Raw genomic sequence first — 26,296 nt, 5'->3', positions numbered from 1 at the left:
TTTGATATTAGCGCCCCGAAGAAATTGTGTGACTTCCCGGAACTCGTAGCGGCTCTGCAGCGTGGCTTGTGAAAGGTCTGCATAGATAGAGATCTCCTGGGCTTCCCATACCCATTTCTGTTGTTACCGTGCAGCCGCAGCTATTTTCTCCTTTTGTGAATAGCTGTGAAAACAAACAATTATGTCCCTGGGGACATTCGCTCTCGGGGGGCGCAGTGCTCGGTGTGCTCTGTCAATCTTAATTTCCTCCCCCTCTGGCTGCGCATCCGAAGTCTCGCCATTCAGTAAATAAGTGCAAAAACGGGTAATCAGAAGCTCACAATTTTCGCTATTAGAATTCTCTGCAAAGCCCCGGAAGCGCAAATTTCCCCGCCGGGCTCTGTTCTCCAAGTCAGCCATTTTGGCCCGCATGGCAGCGTTTTCTCCCTGTAGTTCATGGCATATTTCCTGGAGCTGCTTCGTCGCCTCCACCTGTTCCTCCATTTTGCCCTCGTGGTCATCCACCCGCCGGCCCATAGTATGCAGCTCCTCCTGAAAATCCGCCATCATGTCACGGATCTCCTTCTTATAACTTTTAAGATCCTGCCGAATGCTGCAGAACCAGTCCCGGAACTCCGAGCGAGTCGGAGCCACATCCGACCCGATGTTAAATTCATCTGCGCCATCTGGTGAGTCAGAGAGCATGTCTGAAGTCGCGCTCCTTAGCTGTGCCTCCGCCTCCTCTCCGCCTGTCTTTTGATAAGAAAAGCAGCGGAAATCCACAGATTTACGTTTCGCCGCCATCCCAGATGCCTACTATCAGTATTCGCCGCGTGGGAAGCTAAAATTTGCGAGTTATCGCCCTTAAGAAAGCTTTCGTTAGGGAAGGTAGCGGGAGCTCAGTAGTTAGGCAGCCATTTAGTCGGCTGACGTCACTTCCTCCCTATTCCAACTCTTCTATGTGAGTTACTGTTTCTATAATGCAAGGACATTTCTTGTGCCAGCGACCCTAAATGTGCCATGTTATCCACGACCACTCACAGGCTGGCATTAATGCTGCAGATGAATTTGTCAGAAAAAGTATCTGATATTTTTTTGCAAAGTTTCGGTTGTGTCCATTTGGAAAGAGGAAGCTGGCCATTTCTCCTGTAAGACTGAGTCCTCCACTGGGCTGGGTTTCCTCAAGGCAGCTTCTCTTTCTCATGCTTGGAGTTTACCATTTGATCAGCCCAGATTGCTGGCAGTGATTTTTCTGGAGCTTCGTCAGACAATTTGTAGAGGTGTGATGGCAGAAAATTCTCATTTCTAGTTTTGTTTTGTTTTGTTTTAGTGTGTGATAACAAGTAAATAGCATGCACTAATAGTAGTACATAGTATGCTGTTTTGTTTTAGTACTCGTTAAAACTAAATCGTGCATGGTAAATCTTTGTGATTGCAAATATTTGTGCACATATTAAACAAAGTAAAAATGCACAGACGTAATACTTTCATATTCTTCCCAAACAGCAAAGATCATGTGTAAGAGGATAACTATGCCCAGGACCGAGGGAGCATGGTAAATCTGCATCTGTTTATTTATTTTAATTAGTTGTTAAATTTGAAATCCGTTTATTTGCAAAAACACCCTAAGAGAGGGACAGCAAATGGGGCTGCACCCCTGCTCACATTGGTTTCCATCTCAAGGGCAGGGGTGTATCTGTTGGTGGGATGCATAAGTGGAGGGATTTGTGTGGAGAAGGGCAATAGCCTCTCCCCCGTGTGTGTGTGTGTGTGTGTGCGTGCGCTGCATGTGCACTATTTTCTTGTCTTTGCCCCCCTCCTCCTCATACTTTCCACTCTGTAGCTCTCCCCTCCCCCTATGTGTATACTGGCGGAGACTCTCTTTCCTCCTCTCCTCACTCCTGCGGGTATAAGAGCACTCTTTTTTCCTCTGCCCCCCTATCCTCTCACAAAATCTATTTTGTAGCCCCCCACGAATGGGCGGGCTCCCATACCCCATCCCCCCTCAGGGCTTTCATGCAGCAGTGGGGCCTGTGAGCTTGGAGCCACTGCTTGACCCAGTCCATGCGCTCAGTGCCGTCTGTTTGCAGTGTGGCCGCAGCCCTCATGTTCATGGGGCTAATGGGGAGGGGGTCTGCACCAATACCCCTACAGTTAGTCCAGAACTCCGCAGCCCGCATTCTGACCGGCACCTCTCAAAGAGATAATATATCCCAATCCTATATTTCTTACACTGGTTATCAATTCATTATAGAATACAATATAAAGTCCTCTCCATTATACACAATTTGATAATTAATGATTCCTCTACATGGTTATGCACCCAACTTCGCATCTATGAACCCAACAGGAATTTACGATCTATGCATAAAAACCTAATGCAAATCCCTGTGGTTCGTGTAGCTAGACTCTATATCACCAAAAGGCACGCTTTTTCAGTCGCTGGTCCACTAATTTGGAACTCAATTCCTGATGAATACGGTAGATTACTTCTCACAAAGACTTTAAAAAAACCCATCTCAAAACTTTCTTATTTTCGACAGCTTTTAAAACTGTTCTTGTCTCATAAGTTTGCTATTTAAACACTCCTGCAGCACTTAAATAAGCACCAACCTTAATCGCACTAATATTTTTTTGATTCCCAGCACACTGCTTGTACATGTCTTATTTTATTGTTACCACTTGATTTTATCCTCCCATCTTTTATGTTTTTATGTTATTTATAATTATATATGTTATTTTAATCTGTAAACCGTTTTGATCGACAAATATTGTAAAAGTGGTATACAAACATTTTTAAATAAAATAAAGTAAATAAACTATTACCTCTATAGTTGCTACTTATCATTTCTAAAGCATTATTAGACATACGCAGTGCGGCACAGATACCCATGAGAGACATCCCTGCTCCATGGAGCTTTCAGACTTGTCAAGACAAACATACATTACAGTGGGAAGGGTATTTATTAAATAGAAGTGGAGAAATTAAGAGGGGAGGATAGAGGTTTGCAGGGTGTGGGGTAAGATGGATATCAAAGAACCCTGGGGGTCGAGGGGAGGTTGTGATGGAATTTTCCACTGGAGATTTGTGGGGGGTGGAAAGGTGCACAGAATTAAGATTAAGGTACCAGACCTAGGAGGGGTGAGGGGGTGGGGTGAAGGAGTGCCATGCAGCACAGAACACAAAAGCCTTCACTGTCGAACCCCAAATCTTTTCAACACCTCTGGCATACGCACTTTGCAAGGGCTTTCAAAACTGGGGGTCTGTGGATAGGAGATTGGGCATCAAAAGTCCAACAGGCAGAGGAGCTGAGCGATAGTCATCAGAGGACCATGGGAAGGAGGGAAGAATTGATATTGGAGGTATGGGCAGGGCAGGACTGGAGGTCCATGGAGGAACAGGAAATAGATTAATTTATCCCCCTCACCCTCTGAAGGTTTATGCCTGCCAGGCCTGGAGCTTGGGTGGGAGAAATGGGGGAGCCTTGGATATCTGTTACCAGTGACAGAGGTCGAAAAGGGTCGCTCAGTACCCAGACAATCATGTGCATGGACTCTGTTCATTCACCAAATAGATTCAAGGCCCCCATGTACCTAGTGATGCCCCTGATAGATGCAGCTTTATTCAAACTCCTCTAGTTCCCAGATAAGAAATAAGTCATTTGAAAGCGTCAGACTTTATTAATAAACAGTGCCAGTGATGAGGGAAGGTGTCCAGTGCTGGCAGTCTGACTGCAATTGCAAATCTATTTCCAGGTCACAGAAACATCCTATACACCCATAGGGAATACGTTAGCACATTTGTCCTCAAATGTGAGCAACAGAACCACGTCAAGGTCCATTCCCCTGTCTGTTGGCCATTCACACCCATTCACACCTGAAGGCACTTTCTCCTCCCTTCACCTTACTCAGATAGAGGACAGTGGTAGTGAATGCACCTTCTCTGTAGCGACACCACTGCCGGGGGAGTAGGTGCCTTCAAATCTTGCACTCACACATGCACACACATGCACACCCAAGCATACAACACATATACTCACACATGCATGCACACACCTAGAGGACTATTTGAGCCAACAGGGCTTAAATACTGCCCGAGGTGTGTAAAATATAGAAGTACAAGCTTTGTCCAAAGAGTGGATACATGGTAATGAAAGATTAGTTTTGGGCTGCTATACTTAGTCTGTATACTAAAACATACATGTTCACCTATAAGTCATTGTGTAACAGTGAGAGGCTCAGGTTCCAAGTAAGTGCATGAATTCTGATATTTCTAGGTCAGATTTGATCAATGTATTCTACATAAAAGCACTTAGTTACTGAAAGAGTGAACATGGATTGTGAAGCTCAGACTGTTTTCTCTGATCAGGAGGGCATCAGGTAATGAAAAGCCTTCTAAGGTTGTTATAACTAAACATTTTCTTCAAAGGAATAGAGAAATGGGTACTAATGTCTCTGTTGAGGACTTTGAAAAGTTGTTTGGTAGTTTAAGTACTGCAGAAGTACATGAGGGGATTCCTGATTTAGCATGGCTGGGTTGTAGGGCCGGTGCCAGAGGACCTAATGGTTAAGTACGACTCCTTGGCCAAAATACATAGTCCTGGCAAGAGGAGGGGGAGGGGTGAGTGGTTGCGGCTGGATAACATCATGGCCTGCTTAAAGGGCCAGAACCGGGGCACAGTTGCCTTCTTTGTTTCCAGCCAGCCTTCCCACCCTCCCACCATAATTACCAGTCCTTGGGGGCGAACTTTTCATTATAGTTAATGCACATCATCTCTCGCATTAAAGTGCTAGGTGAAGGTTTTTCGTGCATACTGTTGGAGTTCTTTCAGTTTTACTGTTTTGTGCATATAGGTAGCCTCCAATGTTAGTTGATGTATGACTTCAGTGGATATTACATAAGAGCAGCGTGGTTAGCAGCACTTTAGTTAGTCTGATGATTATGAATGTACCTAGTTTTATTTTAATATCTTCCTCTGTACCCCTGGGGGCAGTTTCAAGGGTCCATCCTGCCTTGGAGGTTACATCAACTTATATATTAGTGTTACCATCTTGTAGAGGGCCCTCCACTTTCTAGGTAGCCAGTGTAAGGAGCCTAGGTTCCGAGTAATATGTTCTCCAATCAGTAACCTAGCAGTGGAGTTTTATACAATCTGAAGAGTTCTGGTTGTGTTAGCGTGGAGGCCATAGTCTATTCTGGTTAAGAGTAATGTCTGAAGGAGTGTCCTGAAAGCCTGCGGCTCAAGAAAGGGTTATAATCTTCTGAATATTCAGAGCTTGTAAAATGATGATTTCACAACCGATCTTATCTGTTGCTTTAGAGAAAGGTGGGATTCAAGAATTATCCTGAGATACTTAACAGAAGAAGCTATAGGAATCTTGTAACCATCAATTATCAGCACTGTGGCACAATCTCTTATTTTACTGATATTCAACATCAGCTTATTTTATAAAATGTGCATATCTGTACCTCCCAACATACGTGCGCATCTAGGCTTATGTACAAATGCATGCAGTGCGTTGAAACCATTTTTTCCCGTTGATCGCAGGGCTGAATTAGCCATGCTAATTAGCATGTCTACAGTTTACATATTGCTTAAACTATGGGGCAGATTTTAAAAGGTACGCACAGGGCCTACATTTGTGTATGCTACCCGGTGTGCACAAATGTACGCCTGATTTTATAACATGCGCGCGCAGCAAAACAGATCAACTTATTTAACACTATCACAAATTTTCTATCAAATGTCATTCCCTGCTAGAACTTATCTAAATCAGTGAAGACCTAGTTATAGGAAATTATCATGGGTGTAAGATTAGGTACGCTCCCATGATTAAAACTCTAAAAAGCTGAAACATCATTTTTATGAAAAGTCCAAGCTCATAATGATAAACTGTTCGGCAGTGCTATAATCTAAAACCAATCTCAACATCCATTTTTTTAGAGAGAAATGGTAATAAGTTAGTCATACTCCAAGACTGCAGACACAACAAATTAGGCACCTGTGAAATTAGTGTAAATCATGTTAAAACTGAACACTTTTCTAAATAGAGGGATTTCACTATCGATAAAATACTTTAATTAATAATTTAAGTGATAACTTTCTTTTCATTCTACTTAGGCCATTTTATAAAAATATGTACCTTAAAAAATAATAGGGAGAGTATATTCTAATTTTTCCAGAAAATGTTAAAGTTCATTTGCTTTAAAAGCAAGAATATATGATTAGCTGTTTTGAACTATATACAGTATAATTTCCGCAGTAAAAGAGATCAACATTGCACTATATCTAAAATCAACTATCAAGTGATTCTCATCTCTGATCTCCAAACAAGATGAAGCTCCATTTCTAGTGGATGGTCAAGGGTAAACAAGTAGCTGCGCTCCCATGTAGAAACCTCCAAACAAGCTGAAGCTTCATTTGTAGGGTGAGATCAAGCTTAAATGCTAAGCTGTTTCTGCGTGCTATAATCTTATAAGAAGCTAAAGGTCCATTTATTGTAGGAGACGTGGTAAAGGTAATATAGTGACACTCCAAGAATACAGACACATCCAAATGAGACACTTGTGAATTTATCATTAATTATGCTACTAATTAAAAACTTATCAAAAAGTGAAACAATGGGCTAAAAATAATATATATTACTAGGTGAAGTTGCAACTTTCCTTTCTCTTCTTGCTTCGGAATTGACTTTGTTCTAATACTTGTCTTGGAAAACTAAAAGGAAAACTCTCACCTACGGGCCTGCTAAAGAAGATAAAGTTTAAATGCATGAAAAGATAGCATTCATGATTAGATTTTGAACTATAAATACTTTCAAAAGTGAAAGCAATCAACTTATTGAACTGTATCCAATTTTTGCACTCAGAGGTGATTCCCTGCTAAAATTTCCAAACTATATGAAGCTCCTTTTGAAGAAGATGGGCAAGCGTATACGATTAATCTAGGCTAAGATTACGGAACCTCCAAACAAATTGAAGCTTCGGTTCTAGAGAGAGACCAAACTCATAATGATAAGCTGTTCGACAGTGCCATCATCTGAAAACAAAGCTCAGTGTCCCTTTATTGTAAGAGACATGGTAAAGATAAGCTAGTTAAAGTCGAAGACTGCCGACACAAGAAAATGGCACAGGTCTGACGTTAGCTTAAATATTGTTAAAATTGAAAACTTATCTAAAGCAGAAGACTTTTCCTATTGATAAAATCCTGTAATTAATAATTAACATAATAACTTTCCTTTCTTTTCATGCTTCATAAGACACTTTATCATGAACTTATGTTAGATAATAGTAGGGAAATATACCCTAATATTTCCCACAAAACATTAAAGCTCTTTTGATTGAACGGAAAGCATATATAATTAGTTGCTTTGAACTATATTTAATTTAAACAGTAAAACAGATGAACTTGTTGCACTCTATCAAGAATTGACCATAATACGTGATTCTCTGCCTGGCTCTCCAAACAAAATGAAGCTTCATTTCTAGGGAAGGTCGAAGCTCATAATGATAAGCTGCTCGCCAGTGGTATAATGTAAAAACAAGCTGAACATCTATTTAATGGAAGAGAAATGGTATGTGTAAAATAGTTACACTCCAAGACTGCAGGCACAACCAAATGAGATACCTGTAAAATTAGCATAAATCATGTTAAAAATGAAATTTTTCTAAAACAGAAAAATGTTGCCATCAATACGTTAATTAATAACATAGGTAATAATATTCCTTTCTTTTCATGCTGCATAAGATAATTTATCATAATATCTATCTTAGAAAATGATAGGGAGAGTATAACCTCGCATTCGTCAGAAAAATAAACTTATTTTGCCTGAAAAGAAAGCATACATTAGTTCTATTAAACTATATATACCTACAACAGTAAAAGAGATCACCTTATAGAACTACATCAACAGTCAACAATCAAATGTGATTTCTTGCTACAATCTCTCAACAAAATGAAGCTTCATTTCTAGGGGTGGTCAAAGATGTATGATTAGCTGCACTCCCATGTCAGAACCTCCAAACAAGCTGAAGCTTCATTTGTAGGAAGAGATCAAGTTGAAATTATAAGTTGGTTCAGGAAACAATAACCTAATAACAAGCTCAAGGTCCATTTATTGTAGGAGATATGGTAAAAATAAAATAGTGATGCTCCAAGACTGCAGACACAATCAAATGAGATACGTGTGAAATCATCATAAATCAAGTTAAAATTGAACACTTTTCTAAAACAGAAAAATTTTTCTATCAATAAAATAATTAATAATTTAGGTAATAAATTGTCTTATCCTGCATGCAAAGAAAGAAAAGTTATCATAATACTTATCTTAGACAATTAGAGGGAGGGTATACCCTAATATTCTCCAGAAAAAGTTAAACTTAATTTGATTGACAAGAAAGGATGCATGATTCGTTCTATTGAATGATATATAATTAGAACAGTAAAATAGATCTCTTTATTCAACTATATCAAAAGTCAACATTCAAATGTGATTTCTTGCCAGAATCTCTCAAAAAAATGAAGCTTCATTTCTAGGGCATGGTCAAGGATATATGATTAGCTGCACTCCCATTTCAGAACCTCCAAACAAGCTGAAGCTTCATTTGTAGGATGAGATCAAGCTCAAATCATAAGCTGTTTCCGGCTACTAAAATCTAATAACAAGCTCAAGGTCCATTTCTTGTAGGAGAGATGGTAAAAATAAAAAGTGACGCTCCAAGGCTGCAGACACAACCAAATGAGATACCTGTGAAATGATCGTAAATCAGTTTAAAATTGAACACTTTTCTAAAACAGAAAATTTTTTTCTATCAATAAAATAATTAATAATTTAGGTAATAAATTGTCTTATCCTGCATGCAAAGAAAAGTTATCATAATACTTACCTTAGACAATTAGAGGGAGGGTATACCCTAATATTCTCCAGAAAAAGTTAAACTTAATTTGATTGACAAGAAAGGATGCATGATTCGTTCTATTGAATGATATATAATTAGAACAGTAAAATAGATCTCTTTATTCAACTATATCAAAAGTCAACATTCAAATGTGATTTCTTGCCAGAATCTCTCAAAAAAATGAAGCTTCATTTCTAGGGCATGGTCAAGGATATATGATTAGCTGCACTCCCATTTCAGAACCTCCAAACAAGCTGAAGCTTCATTTGTAGGATGAGATCAAGCTCAAATCATAAGCTTTTTCCGGCTACTAAAATCTAATAACAAGCTTAAGGTCCATTTCTTGTAGGAGAGATGGTAAAAATAAAATAGTGACGCTCCAAGGCTGCAGACACAACCAAATGAGATACCTGTGAAATGATCGTAAATCAGTTTAAAATTGAACACTTTTCTAAAACAGAAAATTTTTTTTATCAATAAAATAATTAATAATTTAGGTAATAAATTGTCTTATCCTGCATGCAAAGAAAAGTTATCATAATACTTATCTTAGACAATTAGAGGGAGGGTATACCCTAATATTCTCCAGAAAAAGTTAAACTTAATTTGATTGACAAGAAAGGATGCATGATTCGTTCTATTGAATGATATATAATTAGAACAGTAAAATAGATCTCTTTATTCAACTATATCAAAAGTCAACATTCAAATGTGATTTCTTGCCAGAATCTCTCAAAAAAATGAAGCTTCATTTCTAGGGCATGGTCAAGGATATATGATTAGCTGCACTCCCATTTCAGAACCTCCAAACAAGCTGAAGCTTCATTTGTAGGATGAGATCAAGCTCAAATCATAAGCTGTTTCCGGCTACTAAAATCTAATAACAAGCTCAAGGTCCATTTCTTGTAGGAGAGATGGTAAAAATAAAATAGTGACGCTCCAAGGCTGCAGACACAACCAAATGAGATACCTGTGAAATGATCGTAAATCAGTTTAAAATTGAAAACATTTCTAAAATAGAAAATGTTGCCAGCAATAGAATACATCAAAATATAGGAAATAATATTCCTTTCTTTTCATGCTGCATAAGATAATTTATCATAATACTCATCTTTGACAATGATAAGTAGAGTATACCCTACAGAAAACATAAACAAATTGCTTACAAATAAAGGAAAGATGACAAGTTCTATTATCACATAATGAGGCACTTGTAAAATTAGTGTAAATTATGTTATAATTGAATACTTTTCTAAATAGAAACATTTTGCTATCGATAAAATAGTTTAATAATTTAGGTGATAACTTTCATTTCATGCCGAGTAGGACATTTTATCAGAATACAAATCTTAATAATTAATAGGGAGACTGTACTCTAAAATTTTCCAGAAAATGTTAAAGTTCATTTGCTTTAAAAGCAAGAATGTATGATTAGCTGTTTTGAACTATATACAGTATAATTTCAGCAGTAAAAGAGATCAACATTGCACTATATCTAAAATCAACTATCAAGTGATTCTCATCTCTGATCTCCAAACAAGATGAAGCTCCATTTCTAGTGGATGGTCAAGGGTAAACAAGTAGCTGCGCTCCCATGTAGAAACCTCCAAACAAGCTGAAGCTTCATTTGTAGGGTGAGATCAAGCTTAAATGCTAAGCTGTTCCTGCGTGCTATAATCTTATAAGAAGCTCAAGGTCCATTTATTGTAGGAGACGTGGTAAAGGTAATATAGTGACACTCCAAGAATACAGACACATCCAAACGAGACACTTGTGAATTTATCACTAATTATGCTACTAATTAAAAACTTATCCAAAAGTGAAACATTGGGCTAAAAATAATATATATTACTAGGTGAAGTTGCAACTTTCCTTTCTCTTCTTGCTTCGGAATTGACTTTGTTCTGATACTTGTCTTGGAAAAATAAAAGGAAAACTCTCACCTAAGGGCCTGCTAAAGAAGATAAAGTTTAAATGCATGAAAAGATAGCATTCATGATTAGATTTTGAACTATAAATACTTTCAAAAGTGAAAGCAATCAACTTATTGAACTGTATCCAATTTTTCCTAGAATTTCCAAACTATATGAAGCTCCTTTTGAAGGAGATGGGCAAGCGTATACGATTAATCTTGGCTAAGATTACGGAACCTCCAAACAAATTGAAGCTTCAGTTCTAGAGAGAGACCAAACTCATAATGATAAGCTGTTCGACAATGCCATCATCTGAAAACAAAGCTCAGGGTCCCTTTATTGTAAGAGACATGGTAAAGATAAGCAAGTCGAAGACTGCCGACACAAGAAAATGGCACAGGTCTGAAGTTAGCTTAAATATTGTTAAAATTGAAAACTTTTCTAAAGCAGAAGACTTTTCCTATTGATAAAATCCTGTAATTAATAATTAATATAATAACTTTCCTTTCTTTTCATGCTGCATAAGACACTTTATCATGAACCTTATGTTAGATAATAGTAGGGAAATATACCCTAATATTTCCCACGAAACATTAAAGCTCTTTAGATTGAACGGAAAGCATGTATAATTAGTTGCTTTGAACTATATTTAATTTCAACAGTAAAACAGATGAACTTGTTGCACTCTATCAAGAATTGACCATAATACGTGATTCTCTTCCCGGCTCTCCAAACAAAATGAAGCTTCATTTCTAGGGAAGGTCGAAGCTCATAATGATAAGCTGCTCGCCAGTGGTATAATGTAAAAACAAGCTGAACATCTATTTAATGGAAGAGAAATGGTATGTGTAAAATAGTTACACTCCAAGACTGCAGGCACAACCAAATGAGATACCTGTAAAATTAGCATAAAATTAGCATAAAATTTTTCTAAAACAGAAAAATGTTGCCATCAATACGTTAATTAATAACATAGGTAATAATATTCCTTTCTTTTCATGCTGCATAAGATAATTTATCATAATATCTATCTCAGAAAATGATAGGGAGAGTATAACCTCACATTCTTCAGAAAAATAAACTTATTTTGCCTGAAAAGAAAGCATACATTAGTTTTATTAAACTATATATACTTACAACAGTAAAAGAGATCACCTTATAGAACTACATCAACAGTCAACAATCAAATGTGATTTCTTGCTACAATCTCTCAACAAAATGAAGCTTCATTTCTAGGGGTGGTCAAAGATGTATGATTAGCTGCACTCCCATGTCAGAACCTCCAAACAAGCTGAAGCTTCATTTGTAGGAAGAGATCAAGTTGAAATCATAAGTTGGTTCAGGAAACTATAACCTAATAACAAGCTCAAGGTCCATTTATTGTAGGAGATATGGTAAAAATAAAATCGTGATGCTCCAAGAATGCAGACACAATCAAATGAGATACGTGTGAAATCATTATAAATCAAGTTAAAATTGAACACTTTTCTAAAACAGAAAATTTTTTTCTATCAATAAAATAATTAATAATTTAGGTAATAAATTGTCTTATCCTGCATGCAAAGAAAAGTTATCATAATACTTATCTTAGACAATTAGAGGGAGGGTATACCCTAATATTCTCCAGAAAAAGTTAAACTTAATTTGATTGATAAGAAAGGATGCATGATTAGTTCTATTGAATGATATATAATTAGAACAGTAAAATAGATCTCTTTATTCAACTATATCAAAAGTCAACATTCAAATGTGATTTCTTGCCAGAATCTCTCAAAAAAATGAAGCTTCATTTCTAGGGCATGGTCAAGGATATATGATTAGCTGCACTCCCATTTCAGAACCTCCAAACAAGCTGAAGCTTCATTTGTAGGATGAGATCAAGCTCAAATCATAAGCTGTTTCCGGGTACTAAAATTTAATAACAAGCTCAAGGTCCATTTCTTGTAGGAGAGATGGTAAAAATAAAATAGTGACGCTCCAAGGCTGCAGACACAACCAAATGAGATAACTGTGAAATGATCGTAAATCAGTTTAAAATTGAAAACTTTTCTAAAACAGAACATGTTGCCAGCAATAGAATACATCAAAATATAGGAAATAATATTCCTTTCTTTTCATGCTGAATAAGATAATTTATCGTAATACTCATCTTTGACAATGATAGGGAGAGTATACCCTACAGAAAACAAACAATTTGCTTACAAATAAAGGAAAGATGACGAGTTCTATTACCACATAATGAGGCACTTGTAAAATTAGTGTAAATTATGTTAAAATGGAATACTTTTCTAAATAGAAACATTTCGCTATCGATAAAATAGTTAAATAATTTAGGTGATAACTTTCATTTCATGCCGAGTAGGACATTTTATCAGAATACAAATCTTAATAATTAATAGGGAGACTGTACTCTAAAATTTTCCAGAAAATGTTAAAGTTCATTTGCTTTAAAAGCAAGAATGTATGATTAGCTGTTTTGAACTATATACAGTATAATTTCAGCAGTAAAAGAGATCAACATTGCACTATATCTAAAATCAACTATCAAGTGATTCTCATCTCTGATCTCCAAACAAGATGAAGCTCCATTTCTAGTGGATGGTCAAGGGTAAACAAGTAGCTGCGCTCCCATGTAGAAACCTCCAAACAAGCTGAAGCTTCATTTGTAGGGTGAGATCAAGCTTAAATGCTAAGCTGTTCATGCGTGCTATAATCTTATAAGAAGCTCAAGGTCCATTTATTGTAGGAGACGTGGTAAAGGTAATATAGTGACACTCCAAGAATACAGACACATCCAAATGAGACACTTGTGAATTTATCATTAATTATGCTACTAATTAAAAACATCAAAAAGTGAAACATTGGGCTAAAAATAACATATATTACTAGGTAAAGTTTCAACTTTCCTTTCTCTTCTTGCTTCGGAATTGACTTTGTTCTGATACTTGTCTTGGAAAAATAAAAGGAAAACTCTCACCTACGGGCCTGTTAAAGAAGATAAAGTTTAAATGCATGAAAAGATAGCATTCATGATTAGATTTTGAACTATAAATACTTTCAAAAGTGAAAGCAATCAACTTATTGAACTGTATCCAATTTTTGCACTCAGAGTTGATTCCCTGCTGGAATTTCCAAACAATATGAAGCTCCTTTTGAAGGAGATGGGCAAGCGTATACGATTAATCTAGGCTAAGATTACGGAACCTCCAAACAAATTGAAGCTTCGGTTCTAGAGAGAGACCAAACTCATAATGATAAGCTGTTCGACGGTTCCATCATCTGAAAACAAAGCTCAATGTCCCTTTATTGTAAGAGACATGGTAAAGATAAGCTAGTTAAAGTCGAAGACTGCCGACACAAGAAAATGGCACAGGTCTGAAGTTTATCATGAAGCTTATGTTAGATAATAGTAGGGAAAGATACCCTAATATTTCCCACGAAACGTTAAAGCTCTTTTGATTGAACGGAAAGCATATATAATTAGTTGCTTTGAACTATATTTAATTTCAACAGTAAAACAGATCCACCTGTTGCACTCTATCAAGAGGTTGGGCTCTTAAACTATCGTTGTAGATTTGCCATTCTGTCAGCGGACCATATGGATCAGTGGACAACCAGGAAGGCCTGCGAGCACCCTTATGGACCACATTTATGTTTGGCTTATTGAAATGTTAGCATTCTGTGGATGGTTAAGTATGGTATACTTTGCGAGTAGCTTTTACCCTTTCTATGCTAACAGAGGAATTCATTGGCTGACCCAACATTTTAGGTTTGCATCTGAAGGGCAATGACTTGGGCATTCATTCATGCAAACAGTTTATTAAGATGATCAAGGCTGACCTTGCTGAAATAGCTCTTCCTGGTACTCTCAGACTTGCTTTTTCTGGTCAGATATCATCCCATGCCCAATTTGGTATGATGTAAAGCTTTGGGGGAGATGGCACAAGAAGGTAAACCACCAGATTGGCATGTGGGTTCAAAGGCTGGGAGGGCCCCAGATTAAACATGGATTAGTCTATGTGCAGCGTGAAGGCATATATAGGCCGGGTAACATACATTTGTCGGATATTAGTTTTAACATTTTCAACAGTGCGCTCCAGAAGGCCCTGGAGGGTCTATTTGAGGTTACAGGTGTTGGTCGTAGATGAGAGGTTGTGGGGGGCATGAGGCAAGGATATCCCTACCTCATGCCTATGGTGGGTGAGTTTTTTTTAAAGATGGCATTGGGGTTTTTTGCCATGGTACCAAATCAGCCATTGACTGGCAAGCAGATGCCTTTACAGCCAATGGTGGGGCATGGGTACACCTCAGAGGGGCGGCCCTCTTGCTTGGAATCAAGGTGGGGAGCCAGGAGCAAAGAGGGGACCCTTGCAGGTTTAACCCAGGTGTTATGAGCGTTGGCTGCGGGCGGCTGCGGCTGACGCAACTTACATAGTTCCATGCCTGGCCCTCCACTCCTGTTACGACTGTCGCTGCCCAACCTTACCTTTTTTGCGACTCCTCCCGCGGTTGATGGACGTCTGGCTGCCGCGGTGCCTGCCTGCCATCCTCTCCGGCGTCTCCGGTCCGGCTTGGGCGCTGCATCCCGTCATGTTGTCCAGGTACCATAGGGTGCACGCGCTGCTTGGCCCTGCTTCTTATTCTCTCTTTGGCACGAACCTCAGGAGCGTCCCCCTGTGATGACGTCACGCATCCCGGATACAAAAGCCTACACTTTTGCTAGCTAATCGAGTTAGCAAGGGAACACCTTACAGATGGGATTCGCTCTCCGTACCTAGCTACTCTGCCTCTCCAACTTTTGGACTTTATCCTAACAGGGTACCCGCTCCTTGGGGGCCTCTCTCATTTCTTTCAGGTTGCTATCAGGAACCGGTACTCGCTCCTTGAGGGCCCATGTTCCCTGACTCGCTGCCTGGACTTATCACTTCTGCTTGGAAGAAACCGCTGCCTACATCATCAGTGAGTTACTAACTTTATCTCCTCAGAGCTGTTCCCTGGAACCAGGTACTCGCTCCTCGAGGACCTGCCTCTATTCCAGCTTCTGTGTCACCTTCCGGGAGAAACAGCTGTGTGAGTAACTTTACCAATGAGGCTCTGTACCAGAACTCTGTGTATGCTCCACTGTACTCACTATCTCAGTTTTCTCCACTACAGCACAGCCATAGAGGGAATCGCTGTTCCAGTATCCTGAGGAACCCTAGCCCAGCCGGGCTTCATCTCTACTCACTACTGCCACCTCTGGTGGCTTCTCAACTCTGTCTAATAAAAGATATAACTCTGTGTTGTGTGTCCCAAAGCTGAGCCTGACCTGTGGCCCCTTACGGGACCTTCCCCGTGGGTGTGGTCAGCTGCCACAGTGTCCAAGGGTCCACCCAAAACCTTACAGACAGTAACAACTCCAGGGGAATTCGCGGCTCTGGCCAGCCATTGTCACCGCACTGTTCCTGGTCCCCTTGGCTCCGCAGGGCAGCTGGGACACCGCCGGCCCACGCTCCGACTCCAGGCCTTCCTAGGCATGCGCTTGCGCCATCTTTGCTCTATTTAAAGCACCATTGGCGGGAATCTCTGGGCCATCCCCTATTGATGACATCATCACCTTGGAATACTTAAGCACCTCCCTTGGCCTAAGCAAACTGACATGGCAACGAGTTTCTTCGCCTCACTGGTGCTTGTTCCTGTCTCTCCGGACCCGTGGTTCCTGCCTTGGATCTTCGCCTGCTGATCTGGACTCTGGCTCGGGTACCCGCTCCTTGGGGGCCTGCTTGCGCTTCCTTCAGGAGACTTGGACTCCAGGCTTCCCCACTCCTCGGGTTAGCCCCTGTGCTCCTCACCAGAGATTCTGCCTACTCGCTCCCCGCTCCTTGGGGTTGCCTCAGCACTGCCTCTAGAAATTCCACCGCTTCCCCGCTCCTCGGTGCAACCTTCACCTTTCTACACCAGAGACTTTGACTCTATACTACCCCCGCTCCTCGGGGCAGCCTCCACATCATTTCGTCTGATATTTTGACTCTACACTTCCCCGCTCCTCTACGCTCCCGGCTCCTTGGGGCAGTCTACGTCACTACACTGGAGACTTTACTCTGCGCTTCCCCACTCCTCGGGGCAGACCCTACGTCATCACCAGAGACTCTGTTGCTGTGCTGTCCCACCCCTCGGGACAGTCTCCGCATTTCTCTTTTAGAGATCCTGTCTCTGCGCTCCCCGCTACTCGGGGCCTGCCCAGCACACCTCTGCCTTGGAGCTTCCTTCTCCAGTACACCGTACCTTCAGCCCTGCCTATAGTACTTTGACTCCTTTGGACTGTTCCTATCTGTCCCGCTCCTCTGGACGCCTCAAAGTATCTCTCAGCGCAGGTACCTGGGGATCACGTGGCAGTGTCGCAGGACGTCGTCACTCTACTGAACTACTGTGTCCCTGCTGCAGCCGACCTCGCCTCCCGACGGTGAGGACCTGTGGGTCCAATCCCCTCAGGCAGCATCAACCTCCACCTCGGGCCAAAGGTCCACGAAACCCACTAATCCTAACACCAGGTGTTCATACCATGGCTCGGGTATGTGTTAATTGTTAATGTGTTTTGATAATAAAGCTGTGGCCTTTATTTCCAGTTTATGCTGCTCGTGTTCATCCTGTTTGTCCCTTGGCTTTGCTTGCTGTATGGGTGTCAGGGAACTGGACTAGGCAGGCATTCTACTTGCCGCTGCCAGCATTAATAACTTTCCCTTCTTTTTATGCTGCGTAAGACAATTTATCATAATACTTATCTCAGAAAAGGAGAGGGAGAACATACCATAACATTCTCCAGAAAAAGTTAAACTTAATTTGTTTGAAAAGAAAGCAAATATGATTAGTTCTGTTTAGCTATATACAATAACAACAACAGCATAATGTGCGGCAATTCATTATACTGGACAATATCACTTTAACAAAAACAATAATTTTTAATTCTATGTGTACACACAGCAGCTGTGCACAAAGGTTCAATGTCAGAGTCAAATGTCAGGCTGACGCGAAACACGGCCGTGTTGGGACTCTCTTAATCAACATTTGTGTTGCGGTCCTGGCCGCGAGCACCGCGACCAGGCCCTTACCTCCTTGTTCCCGGACCTGCTCCCGCCTCCGGAGCCCTGGCTTGCGGCCTGTTTGGCGGCGTCCCTGCTGGGGCTGCGCCGCCGCGAAGGTGCCGGAGGACGCCCTGCTCCTAGGCACGCGCGCACGCCACTTGAGCACCTTTCAAGCCCGTTTCCCGCCAGTGGTGACTCCGCCCAGTTCCTGACGTCAGACGCCGTGGCCTTGATAAGCCGGCCGCGGCCGTCCATTCCTCGCCTTGCAACGGGTTAGCTTCCCGGTTTCCTGTTGCGCTGTGCCCCGAAGTGACTCGCTTGGCTTCGTCGCTCCGTTCCTGCTACAGTACCTGCTTGGTCCCTGTTTACCTGCTACAGTTCCTGCCTGGTTCCAGTACCCAAGTCTTGCTACAGTTCCTACCTGGTTCCAGTACCTGAGTCCTGCTACAGTTCCTACCTGGTTCCAGTACCTGAGTCCTGCTACAGTTCCTGCCTGGTTCCAGTACCTGAGTCTTGCTACAGTTCCTGCCTGGTTCCAGTACCCGAGTCTTGCTACAGTTCCTGCCTGGTTCCAGTACCCGAGTCTTGCTACAGTTCCTACCTGGTTCCAGTACCTGAGTCCTGCTACAGTTCCTGCCTGGTTCCAGAACCCGAACCCAGTTACAGTATTGCTACTGTCCTAGTCTGGTTCCAGTTACCTGTCCTGATCCACAACCCGCCTAAGACCCAGTGGCTGGGCCCCTACGGGCTCCTCCCGGGGGGGCTTCGGCTTCCAAGGGTGAAGCCACCCAAGTCCCAGCGGTTGGGCTCCTACAGGCTCCTCCCGGGGGAGAACCAGCTTCCAGGGGGAAGAGCATCTACGTCCCGCCTGAACATCTGCCTCCCAGCCTGCTGTTCAGAGACATTGACCACCCTTCCCAGTCTCCAGCAGGTCAGTCCAAGGGTCCACTAAACTGAGACTCCCACAACAATTTGACTCTGACATTGAACCTTTGTGCACAACTGCTGTGTGCACACATAGAATTAAAAATTATTGTTTTTGCTAAAGTGATATTGTCCAGTATAATTAATTGCTGCACATTATTCAGTTGTTGTTCATCTAAATGTGTGTGCTCTTTACTCCACTTTCCCTGTGTAGCTATATATAATTACAGCAATAAAGGAGATCTCCTTATTGAACGATATCACAGTTAACAATCAAATGTGATTTCTTGCTAGAATCTTTCAACAAAATGAAGCTTCATTTCTAGGGGATGAGGAGGGGAAATAATTTGCTGCACTCCCATGTCGGAACCTCCAAACAAACTAAAGCTTCATGTGTAGGATGAGATCAAGCTCAAATGCTAAGTTGTTTCAGGGTACTATAATCTAATAGCAAGCTCAAGGTCCATTTATTGTAAGAGAGATGGTAAAAATAAAATAGTACAAACAAAAAAAAAAAAAGGAACCCAAAAGAGGTGAAACTCTTATGTGGTCAGCAGAAAATGTATTTTAAATTTTTATAGTGTTGGACAGGACAGCAGGAAGTAGGCACCTGTCTGCAGAAGGGCATGGGGGACTAGAGAAGCCAAGGCGCTCAGGTGGGCATCCAGGGGTTCTTGGCTGCCTTGTTGCTGTTTTGAGGTCCACACAGGCTTGTTGATCTGTCATATTGGTGGGAGATCAGTATTTGGGAAGCCTCGTTGGGTTGGCCAGCAATGGGCTGAGGGTTGCTAGAGAGGATAGCACACTGCGGCTGTGATGCAAGGCCCACATACTATTCTTTTTTTACTGCCCTTTCCTACAGTAGGAATCCTACCTTCTGCCTATGTTGGTATTTTTCCCTCAATGATGTGGCCACGAGAAAGTTACCATACTTTTGTGTACAGGATATGAGCTTAGCAGCTCATCCTCTTCGTTTAATTAATTAGCATGGGCTTAATGTGTCTTTGAACCTCATGGCCAGCAAAATTTCTCCTGCACCACCAACTTAAGCAGTCATCCTAAATCCATGCCTAAGGCACCAGTCTGAACAGCTTATGCATCAAGCTGGAAGGGCAGAAAGAGTAAGTCCAGGCCACTAAAGATTATACACTGATGCAGGAGAGAACTGTAAAAGTCTTGAAGGCTTGATATAAGGAAAACTTCTAACCCTATGAGCAGCAGAACAAAGGCTAAAAAATACAGCTCATATGACCAATGAAAGGGGCAGAGCTGGCTGAAGAGAGGGAGCAGCCTTCCATGACAGGACACTACTGAAACCATATGTAAAGAAACTGATGAAGCAGGTCAGCTGGGCTCAGCAAAGTTAAGAGGAAGCTATCAACCATCTGGGTAATCTGCAGCCTCAGACAGAAAAGGAGCAGCTGGAGCTGAAGGGAAAGACACCCGATGACCACTGCTTGTCTTCATGCAGTCTGACCTTTAAATCCTTATGGGGTTTGCCCAGGTGACCTGAGCTGCTCCCTCCCACTGCTACTTCTGCAGATGGCCTAGGACACAGAGATTAGTGAGCATACCTTTCAAAATCAAATATATGCACACTGATTCCCTCTCCCAACCTAAACCCGGGACCAACTCTTCTTAACCTAGCTATGTACAATGAAAATTCACATGCACCATTAGCCTAGCAGAAGGGAGGGAGGGAGGGGGCAAATTTCAACTGAGCTTTCAAAATTGCCCTCCACATGCCCAGGGATATTTCCACATGTGAGAAATGGTAAACTCTTACCATCATCTTCTGCTCCGGGGTCTTCAGCTGTTCTCCTGCCACCATCGTTTCATCTCCATGCTCTCCAAGTCTTGGATGGTTCCAGCCCCCCTCTGCCAGCGTCTGCTCAGCATCAACACTCAGAGCATAGCTAATACATCCCTGAAAGGGTTTTAAATAAATGGAGCCAGTTGGTGACCCTAATCCTCCAGCTTGTCCATCTCAGGACTGAGGACAGTTGGCTGTAATTTGTTGATTTTCTGGTCTCCAAGAAACATTCCATCCACTGTGACATCACCACATCTGGACATCTTAGCAACATGGATTATGATGCAAGATCAGAATTCTAAAGCCCATCCAGTCTGCCTGATTTACTTCGTAGGGCAATGTCTAAGTCCCCAGTTGATGAACAGGCAGGGGGAGAAAAGCTCTCACACAGTAGGAGCAGAGGGCAATGTAATGCAATGAGGGAGATTCTACTCAGCCTAGCACCTGCAAGGGTGGATAACACTGCAGCATATTTCTTATAGCCAAACTGGATAAAGACATCTTAAGGACAGCAGAAAGAAAACACTGTTGTTATACTTGTTATTGATTGATTGATATTACCCACATTGAGCCACAGGATTGGGAAGGGCAAAGTGGAATCTTTCACAGTGAAAGAGAGTGAGAAGGGCAGGGGGGAGCTGGGAGAGGGTACACAGCACAGAGGAAAAAGTGAGAAGAGCAGAAGGCAGCTGGGAGAAAAAATACAGTACATGGTGAGGGTAAGAAGTGCAAAGGGGACCTGGGAGAGGGGATACTTTGGGGGAGGAGAGAAAAGCAGAAAGGCATTGGAGGAGGGGACAGAGCATAGAGGAAACGGGATGAGGAAAGCTGATTACATACCATAGAGAGGAGGGTGAGATGGGGAGTGAGGAACAGGCAGGAATGGATTTAAGATTTTGGCTCCCATAGGCAAAGTGCCATGGTGGCACCCCTTTAAAGCTGTGCTGGCTCATGGCTCTAAAGCAAGCAGAAGCAGGCCACTCTTTGGCTTGGATGTTTGGCGCCTTCAAAATTTGGCACCCTAGGCAGTTGCCTATGCCTAAATCTGGGCCTGGGAGGAGGGAAGAAGCACACAGAAAAAAGGAGGAGGAGAGAACAGCAGACAGGAGCTAGGAGACAGCAAACAGCACAGACAAGAGAGAGAAGGGAATTGGTAGAAGGGATACAGTACAGAGCGAGGTCAAGCAGTGCAATGAGGATCTGGGAGAGGGGAATAAGGCAGGGAGAGAATGAGAAGGGCAAATCTGAGCTTGGAAAGGGGACACAGCATAGAGAGGAAGATGGGATGGAATGAGGGGCGCTGAAGATGGGGTCACAGTACAGGGGAAGTATAAGAAGGCAGAAGAAAGCTGAAAAGTGGGAACACAGCATAGAAGGGATGAGGTAAAGCTGGGAGAGGGGACAGAGATGACAGAGGAAAAGAATAAGGGAAGAAGACTGAACAAAGTGGGAATACGAGAAAGGCAAGAGAGGAGAGTCCATCCCACAGGCCACTGCAGTGACATTTCTAGACAGCCTATTTTGCACTGCTGACCAAGAAAACTGGGGTATGTGAGTTCTCTCTGGGAAAGGGAAGCAAATATTACACTCAGCAATTTACACCATGAAAACAGTGGTCAGCAGCAGCCTCCACCTTCCACACCAACTGCAATGGAGAAAAGGAAACAAGTTTATATAGTAATTAATATTATCATTATGATCATCATTTGTCTAGCAGTACCAGATGTACGCAGCACTATAGAGAGTCCCAGAAAAACAATCATAAAAAATTCAAAAAGCACAGAATAAAAACACACAATACATAAATCTCTGCATTGAGGCTTATATGCTGCTCTAGTCTTAATCATCTGACTTCCTGACAAAATTAATAATATGCTTACTTAAATAAAAATGCCTTTAACAAAGGCTTAAAAGTTCTCAAGCTGTCTGACAAGCGCAATACCTCGGGTAAGGAGTTCCAGAAGATCATGGCTGTAACTGAAAAGGCACAGTTCCTTGTTGTACTGAGCCACACGTGTTGTAATGATGGAATATCAACAGCAATCTCACAGTGACCACAACTGAAAAGTTCCCAGGTCTGCCAAACCCAGAATCCCTGCTCTCCCAAGTTCCCATTGTCTCCCAGCCTCCCAAGTCCTAATTCAATCCCCCAGTCTGTGATTATACTCCTGACCCAAAACCTGTCTCCACTGCCCCCATCGCCAATCTTTGTTCTCCCAAAACCCCCAGTCAGGCTTCACTCTCCCACCAATTCCTGAGTCCCCATTCTTTCCTTCAATCCCCAAGCCTTCACTCTCCAAAGTCACTGCTTATGTCTCCAACTCCTTCCCTGAGGCCCTGCTGTTCCCCTCCTAGCAATCTCTGCTCTGCCAAGTCTGCATTGCCCTTCCATCCTGAGCCCCCACTCAGTCCCCTAGTCCATGCTTTCCTCTCCACAAATTCCCGAGCCTCCCATTCCCCCCAGCTAAACCCCGAGTCTCCACTACCCTATCACCTGACCGAACCCCAGTCCCTGTGTTCACTCTTCTCCTAATCCCTGATTCCCATTGCCCTCATACCCCAACCATAAACCCCCACTTCCTCACTTAGCTTCAAAGATGCACTTCCATCCTAGACCGTATGTTTCCTCGGCTCCTCCCTCCCTCTCCCCCTCCTCGGCCTAACAGGAAAGTGGAGCAGCCATTGGTTGCTTCTAATCCTGCTGCTCCTCCAACCTCTTGTGCCTCCATCTCCATCACAGACAGTACAGATCAGCAGAGAAGGGTCTAGCAATGCTAGAGCTGTCTTCCTACTGCCAGGGAGGTGGGGAGGAGGTCTGGAAGGAATGAGATTCGATTCATTTTCCTGATCCCAGTCATTGGGGCTGGGCAGGAGATTCGGGAGTGGTCATCGGTTATCTTTTTTTTTTTTTGCCCTGAGCAGACTGTATTGTAGAAGGCAGTGGCAGCCATGCCAGCGAGAATTCTTTTCTTTGGCCTGTGAAAGAGTATGCAGGAGAAGCCCCCAGAATACCTTATAGGACTGGCTCCAGTTATCTAGCCGGTCTACCGAAAGACAGCCCAGAATGGAAGTCTGCTTCTAGGATGTTTCCCTAAGTACAGGGCTAAGATTGTGGGCCCAGCTGGGAACCGGAGGCCCCAGGAACAAGAAGGCAGCTCCTTCAACAGGTCTGACCTAATTCTGATATGAAGGAGAAGGCAGCTCCCTCTCCTGTGTGTTTAATTTTGTTTCCTGAGGAAACAGCAGCTCCTGCTACAAGTCTGTCCTAACCATGAGTGCTATAACTATGAATTGTGCTGCTGAGGTAAGCAGTCTGCTTGTCTTATTACTTTTTCTGCACTATAAATAAAGCACTGCTTTATGAAGCAAAGGCTGGAGCCTACAGTGTTCTGTCCTCCAGCCCTACTAAAACCCGAAGGCCGCTTATGCTGTGTTACAGGTCCCGCATGGGCTGGATGGAAGAGGGGGGTTAATGAAGGGTTGGTGCATAGATGCCAGCAGCGATCTACAGCTCTACGCATAGCCCGTATCAGGAAGTGCATTGGAAGGAAGGGTGCACAGGTCCCTTCTTCAGATGTGATGGCAAGGCTGAAGGAAGGAAGCATTTATGCCTTGGGAGAGTGACACAGAGTAGAAAGTCACACTGTAGGTGTCAGCTGGTGCTTGCATTGACACCTCCTTTCTGAAGAGATGTGTCCTTAAAAACGCTTGATCTTTGGAGTGACACGTACACACAGCATAAGGGTGACATGTAGACAGGGTTATGGGAAAATCTAGAGCTGCTGCAGGCTGGAGATTACTCTGTAACCCTGGTATCAGGGCCATCAGTCAACTGCTATCACTGACAGTCCACAAAAGAGGGTGGAGGAGGGGGCGTGTCTATCAACAGAAAAAAAGATTATTTCACAAAAAGAAAGAAGAGGACTAGCAGGAGAGCAGCCACAACTAATTAGAACATAAGAACATAAGATTTGCCTTACTGGGTCAGACCAAAGGTCCATCAAGCCCAATATCCTGTTTCCAACAGTGACCAATCCAGATCACAAGTACCTGGCAGTATCACAAAAGGTTGATAGATTCCATGCTGCTTGTCCCAGGGATAAGAAGTGGATTTCTGCAACTCAATTTTAATAATGATTTATGGAATTTTCCTCCAGGAACTTGTCCAAATATATTTTTTATGCAGCTATACTAACAGCTTTTATTAAATCTCTGGCAATGAATTTCAGAGCTTAATTATGCATTGAGTTAAAAAATATTTTCTCCTATTTATTTTAAATCTATTATCTAATAACATCATTGCGTGTCTATTAGTCTTTGTTCTTTTTGAAAGAGTAAACAACCTATTCATGTTTACCTGTTCTACTCCATTCATGATTTTATAGACCTCTATTATATCTCCCTTCAGCCCTTTAGCCTTTTTTCATAGGAGAATTGTTTCATCCCCTTTATCATTTTGGTTGCCCTTCTCTGAATCTTTTCTGATTCTGCTATACCTTCTTTCAGATGCGGTGACCAGAATTGCACACAGTATTCAAGGTGCAATTGCACCATGGTGAGATACAGAAGCATTATATTATTTTCTGTTTTATTCTCCATTTCTTTCTTGGTAATTCCTAGCATTCTGTTTGCTGAGCAGAGGATTTCAACATATTATCAAGGATGATGTATAGATTCTTTTCCTGGGTGGTGACTCCTAATGTGGAACATTGCATTGTATAGCTATCATTTGGGTTGTTTTTCCCATCATGCATCACTTTGTTCTTGACCACATTAAATATCATTTGCTATTTGGATGCCCAGTCTCACAAGGTCATCTTGCAATTTCTCATAATCCTTTTGTAATTTAACAACTTTAAATAATTTTGTATCATCAGAAAAATCTGATCACTTCACTCATTGTTCCATTTCTAGATCATTTATAAATATGTTAAAAAGCAGTGGCCCAGTACAGATCCCCAGAGCTCACCACTATTCACCTTTTTCCATTGAGAAAACTGACCACTTGGCCTTAATCTGTTTTCTATCTTTTAACCAATTCTTAATTCACAATAAAACATTGCCTCTATCCTATGACTTTTTAATTTACTCAAGAGTCTCTCATGAGGTACTCTGTCAAACGCTTTCTGAAAATCCAGACACACCATATCAATTTGCTTACCTTTATTCACACCTTCAAAAAATGTGGCCGATTGGTGAGGCAGGATTTCCCTTGGCTAAATCAGTGTTGGCTTTGTCCCATTAAACTATGATTATCTATATGTTCAGTAATTTTGTTCCTTATAATAGCTTCAACCATTTTGCCTGGCAGTGACAGACTCATTGCTCTGTAGTTTCCTTGATCGTCCCTGGAACCTTTTTAAAAATTGGTGTTATATTGGTCACACCCCGATCTTCAAGTATCGAAGCTGATTTTAATGATAGTTTACAAATTACTAATAGGAAGTCTGCAATTTCATTTTTCAGTTCTTTCGGCACTCTGGTCCAGGTAATTTGCTATGCTTTCGTTTGTCAGTTTTTCCTAGTACATCTTCCAGGTTCACTGAGACTTGTTTTAGTTCCTCTGAATCATCACCTTTAAATATCACTTCTGGCATGGGTATCTGCCTTACATCTTCTCAGTAAAGACTGAAGCAAAAAATTAATTTAGTCTCTGCTATGACCTTACCCTCCCTTAGTGCCCCTTTTACCCCTCGATTATCTGTTG

General features: G+C 41.9%; 1 long non-coding RNA gene across 1 annotated transcript; it reads right to left on the bottom strand.

Annotated features, from left to right (window-relative positions):
• Positions 1-13,590: 13,590 nt before the first annotated feature.
• LOC115100664 lies at positions 13,591-20,761 on the bottom strand. Its single transcript, XR_003859161.1, has 2 exons — positions 20,563-20,761; positions 13,591-13,776 (listed from the first exon to the last, which is right to left on the bottom strand). It is a non-coding gene; the product is annotated as an uncharacterized LOC115100664 (long non-coding RNA).
• Positions 20,762-26,296: the final 5,535 nt, after the last annotated feature.

Source organism: Rhinatrema bivittatum, chromosome 11 (assembly GCF_901001135.1).
Source record: "Rhinatrema bivittatum chromosome 11, aRhiBiv1.1, whole genome shotgun sequence".
In the NCBI taxonomy this organism is placed as follows: domain Eukaryota; kingdom Metazoa; phylum Chordata; class Amphibia; order Gymnophiona; family Rhinatrematidae; genus Rhinatrema; species Rhinatrema bivittatum.
This window is presented reverse-complemented; position numbering and strand designations above follow the sequence as displayed.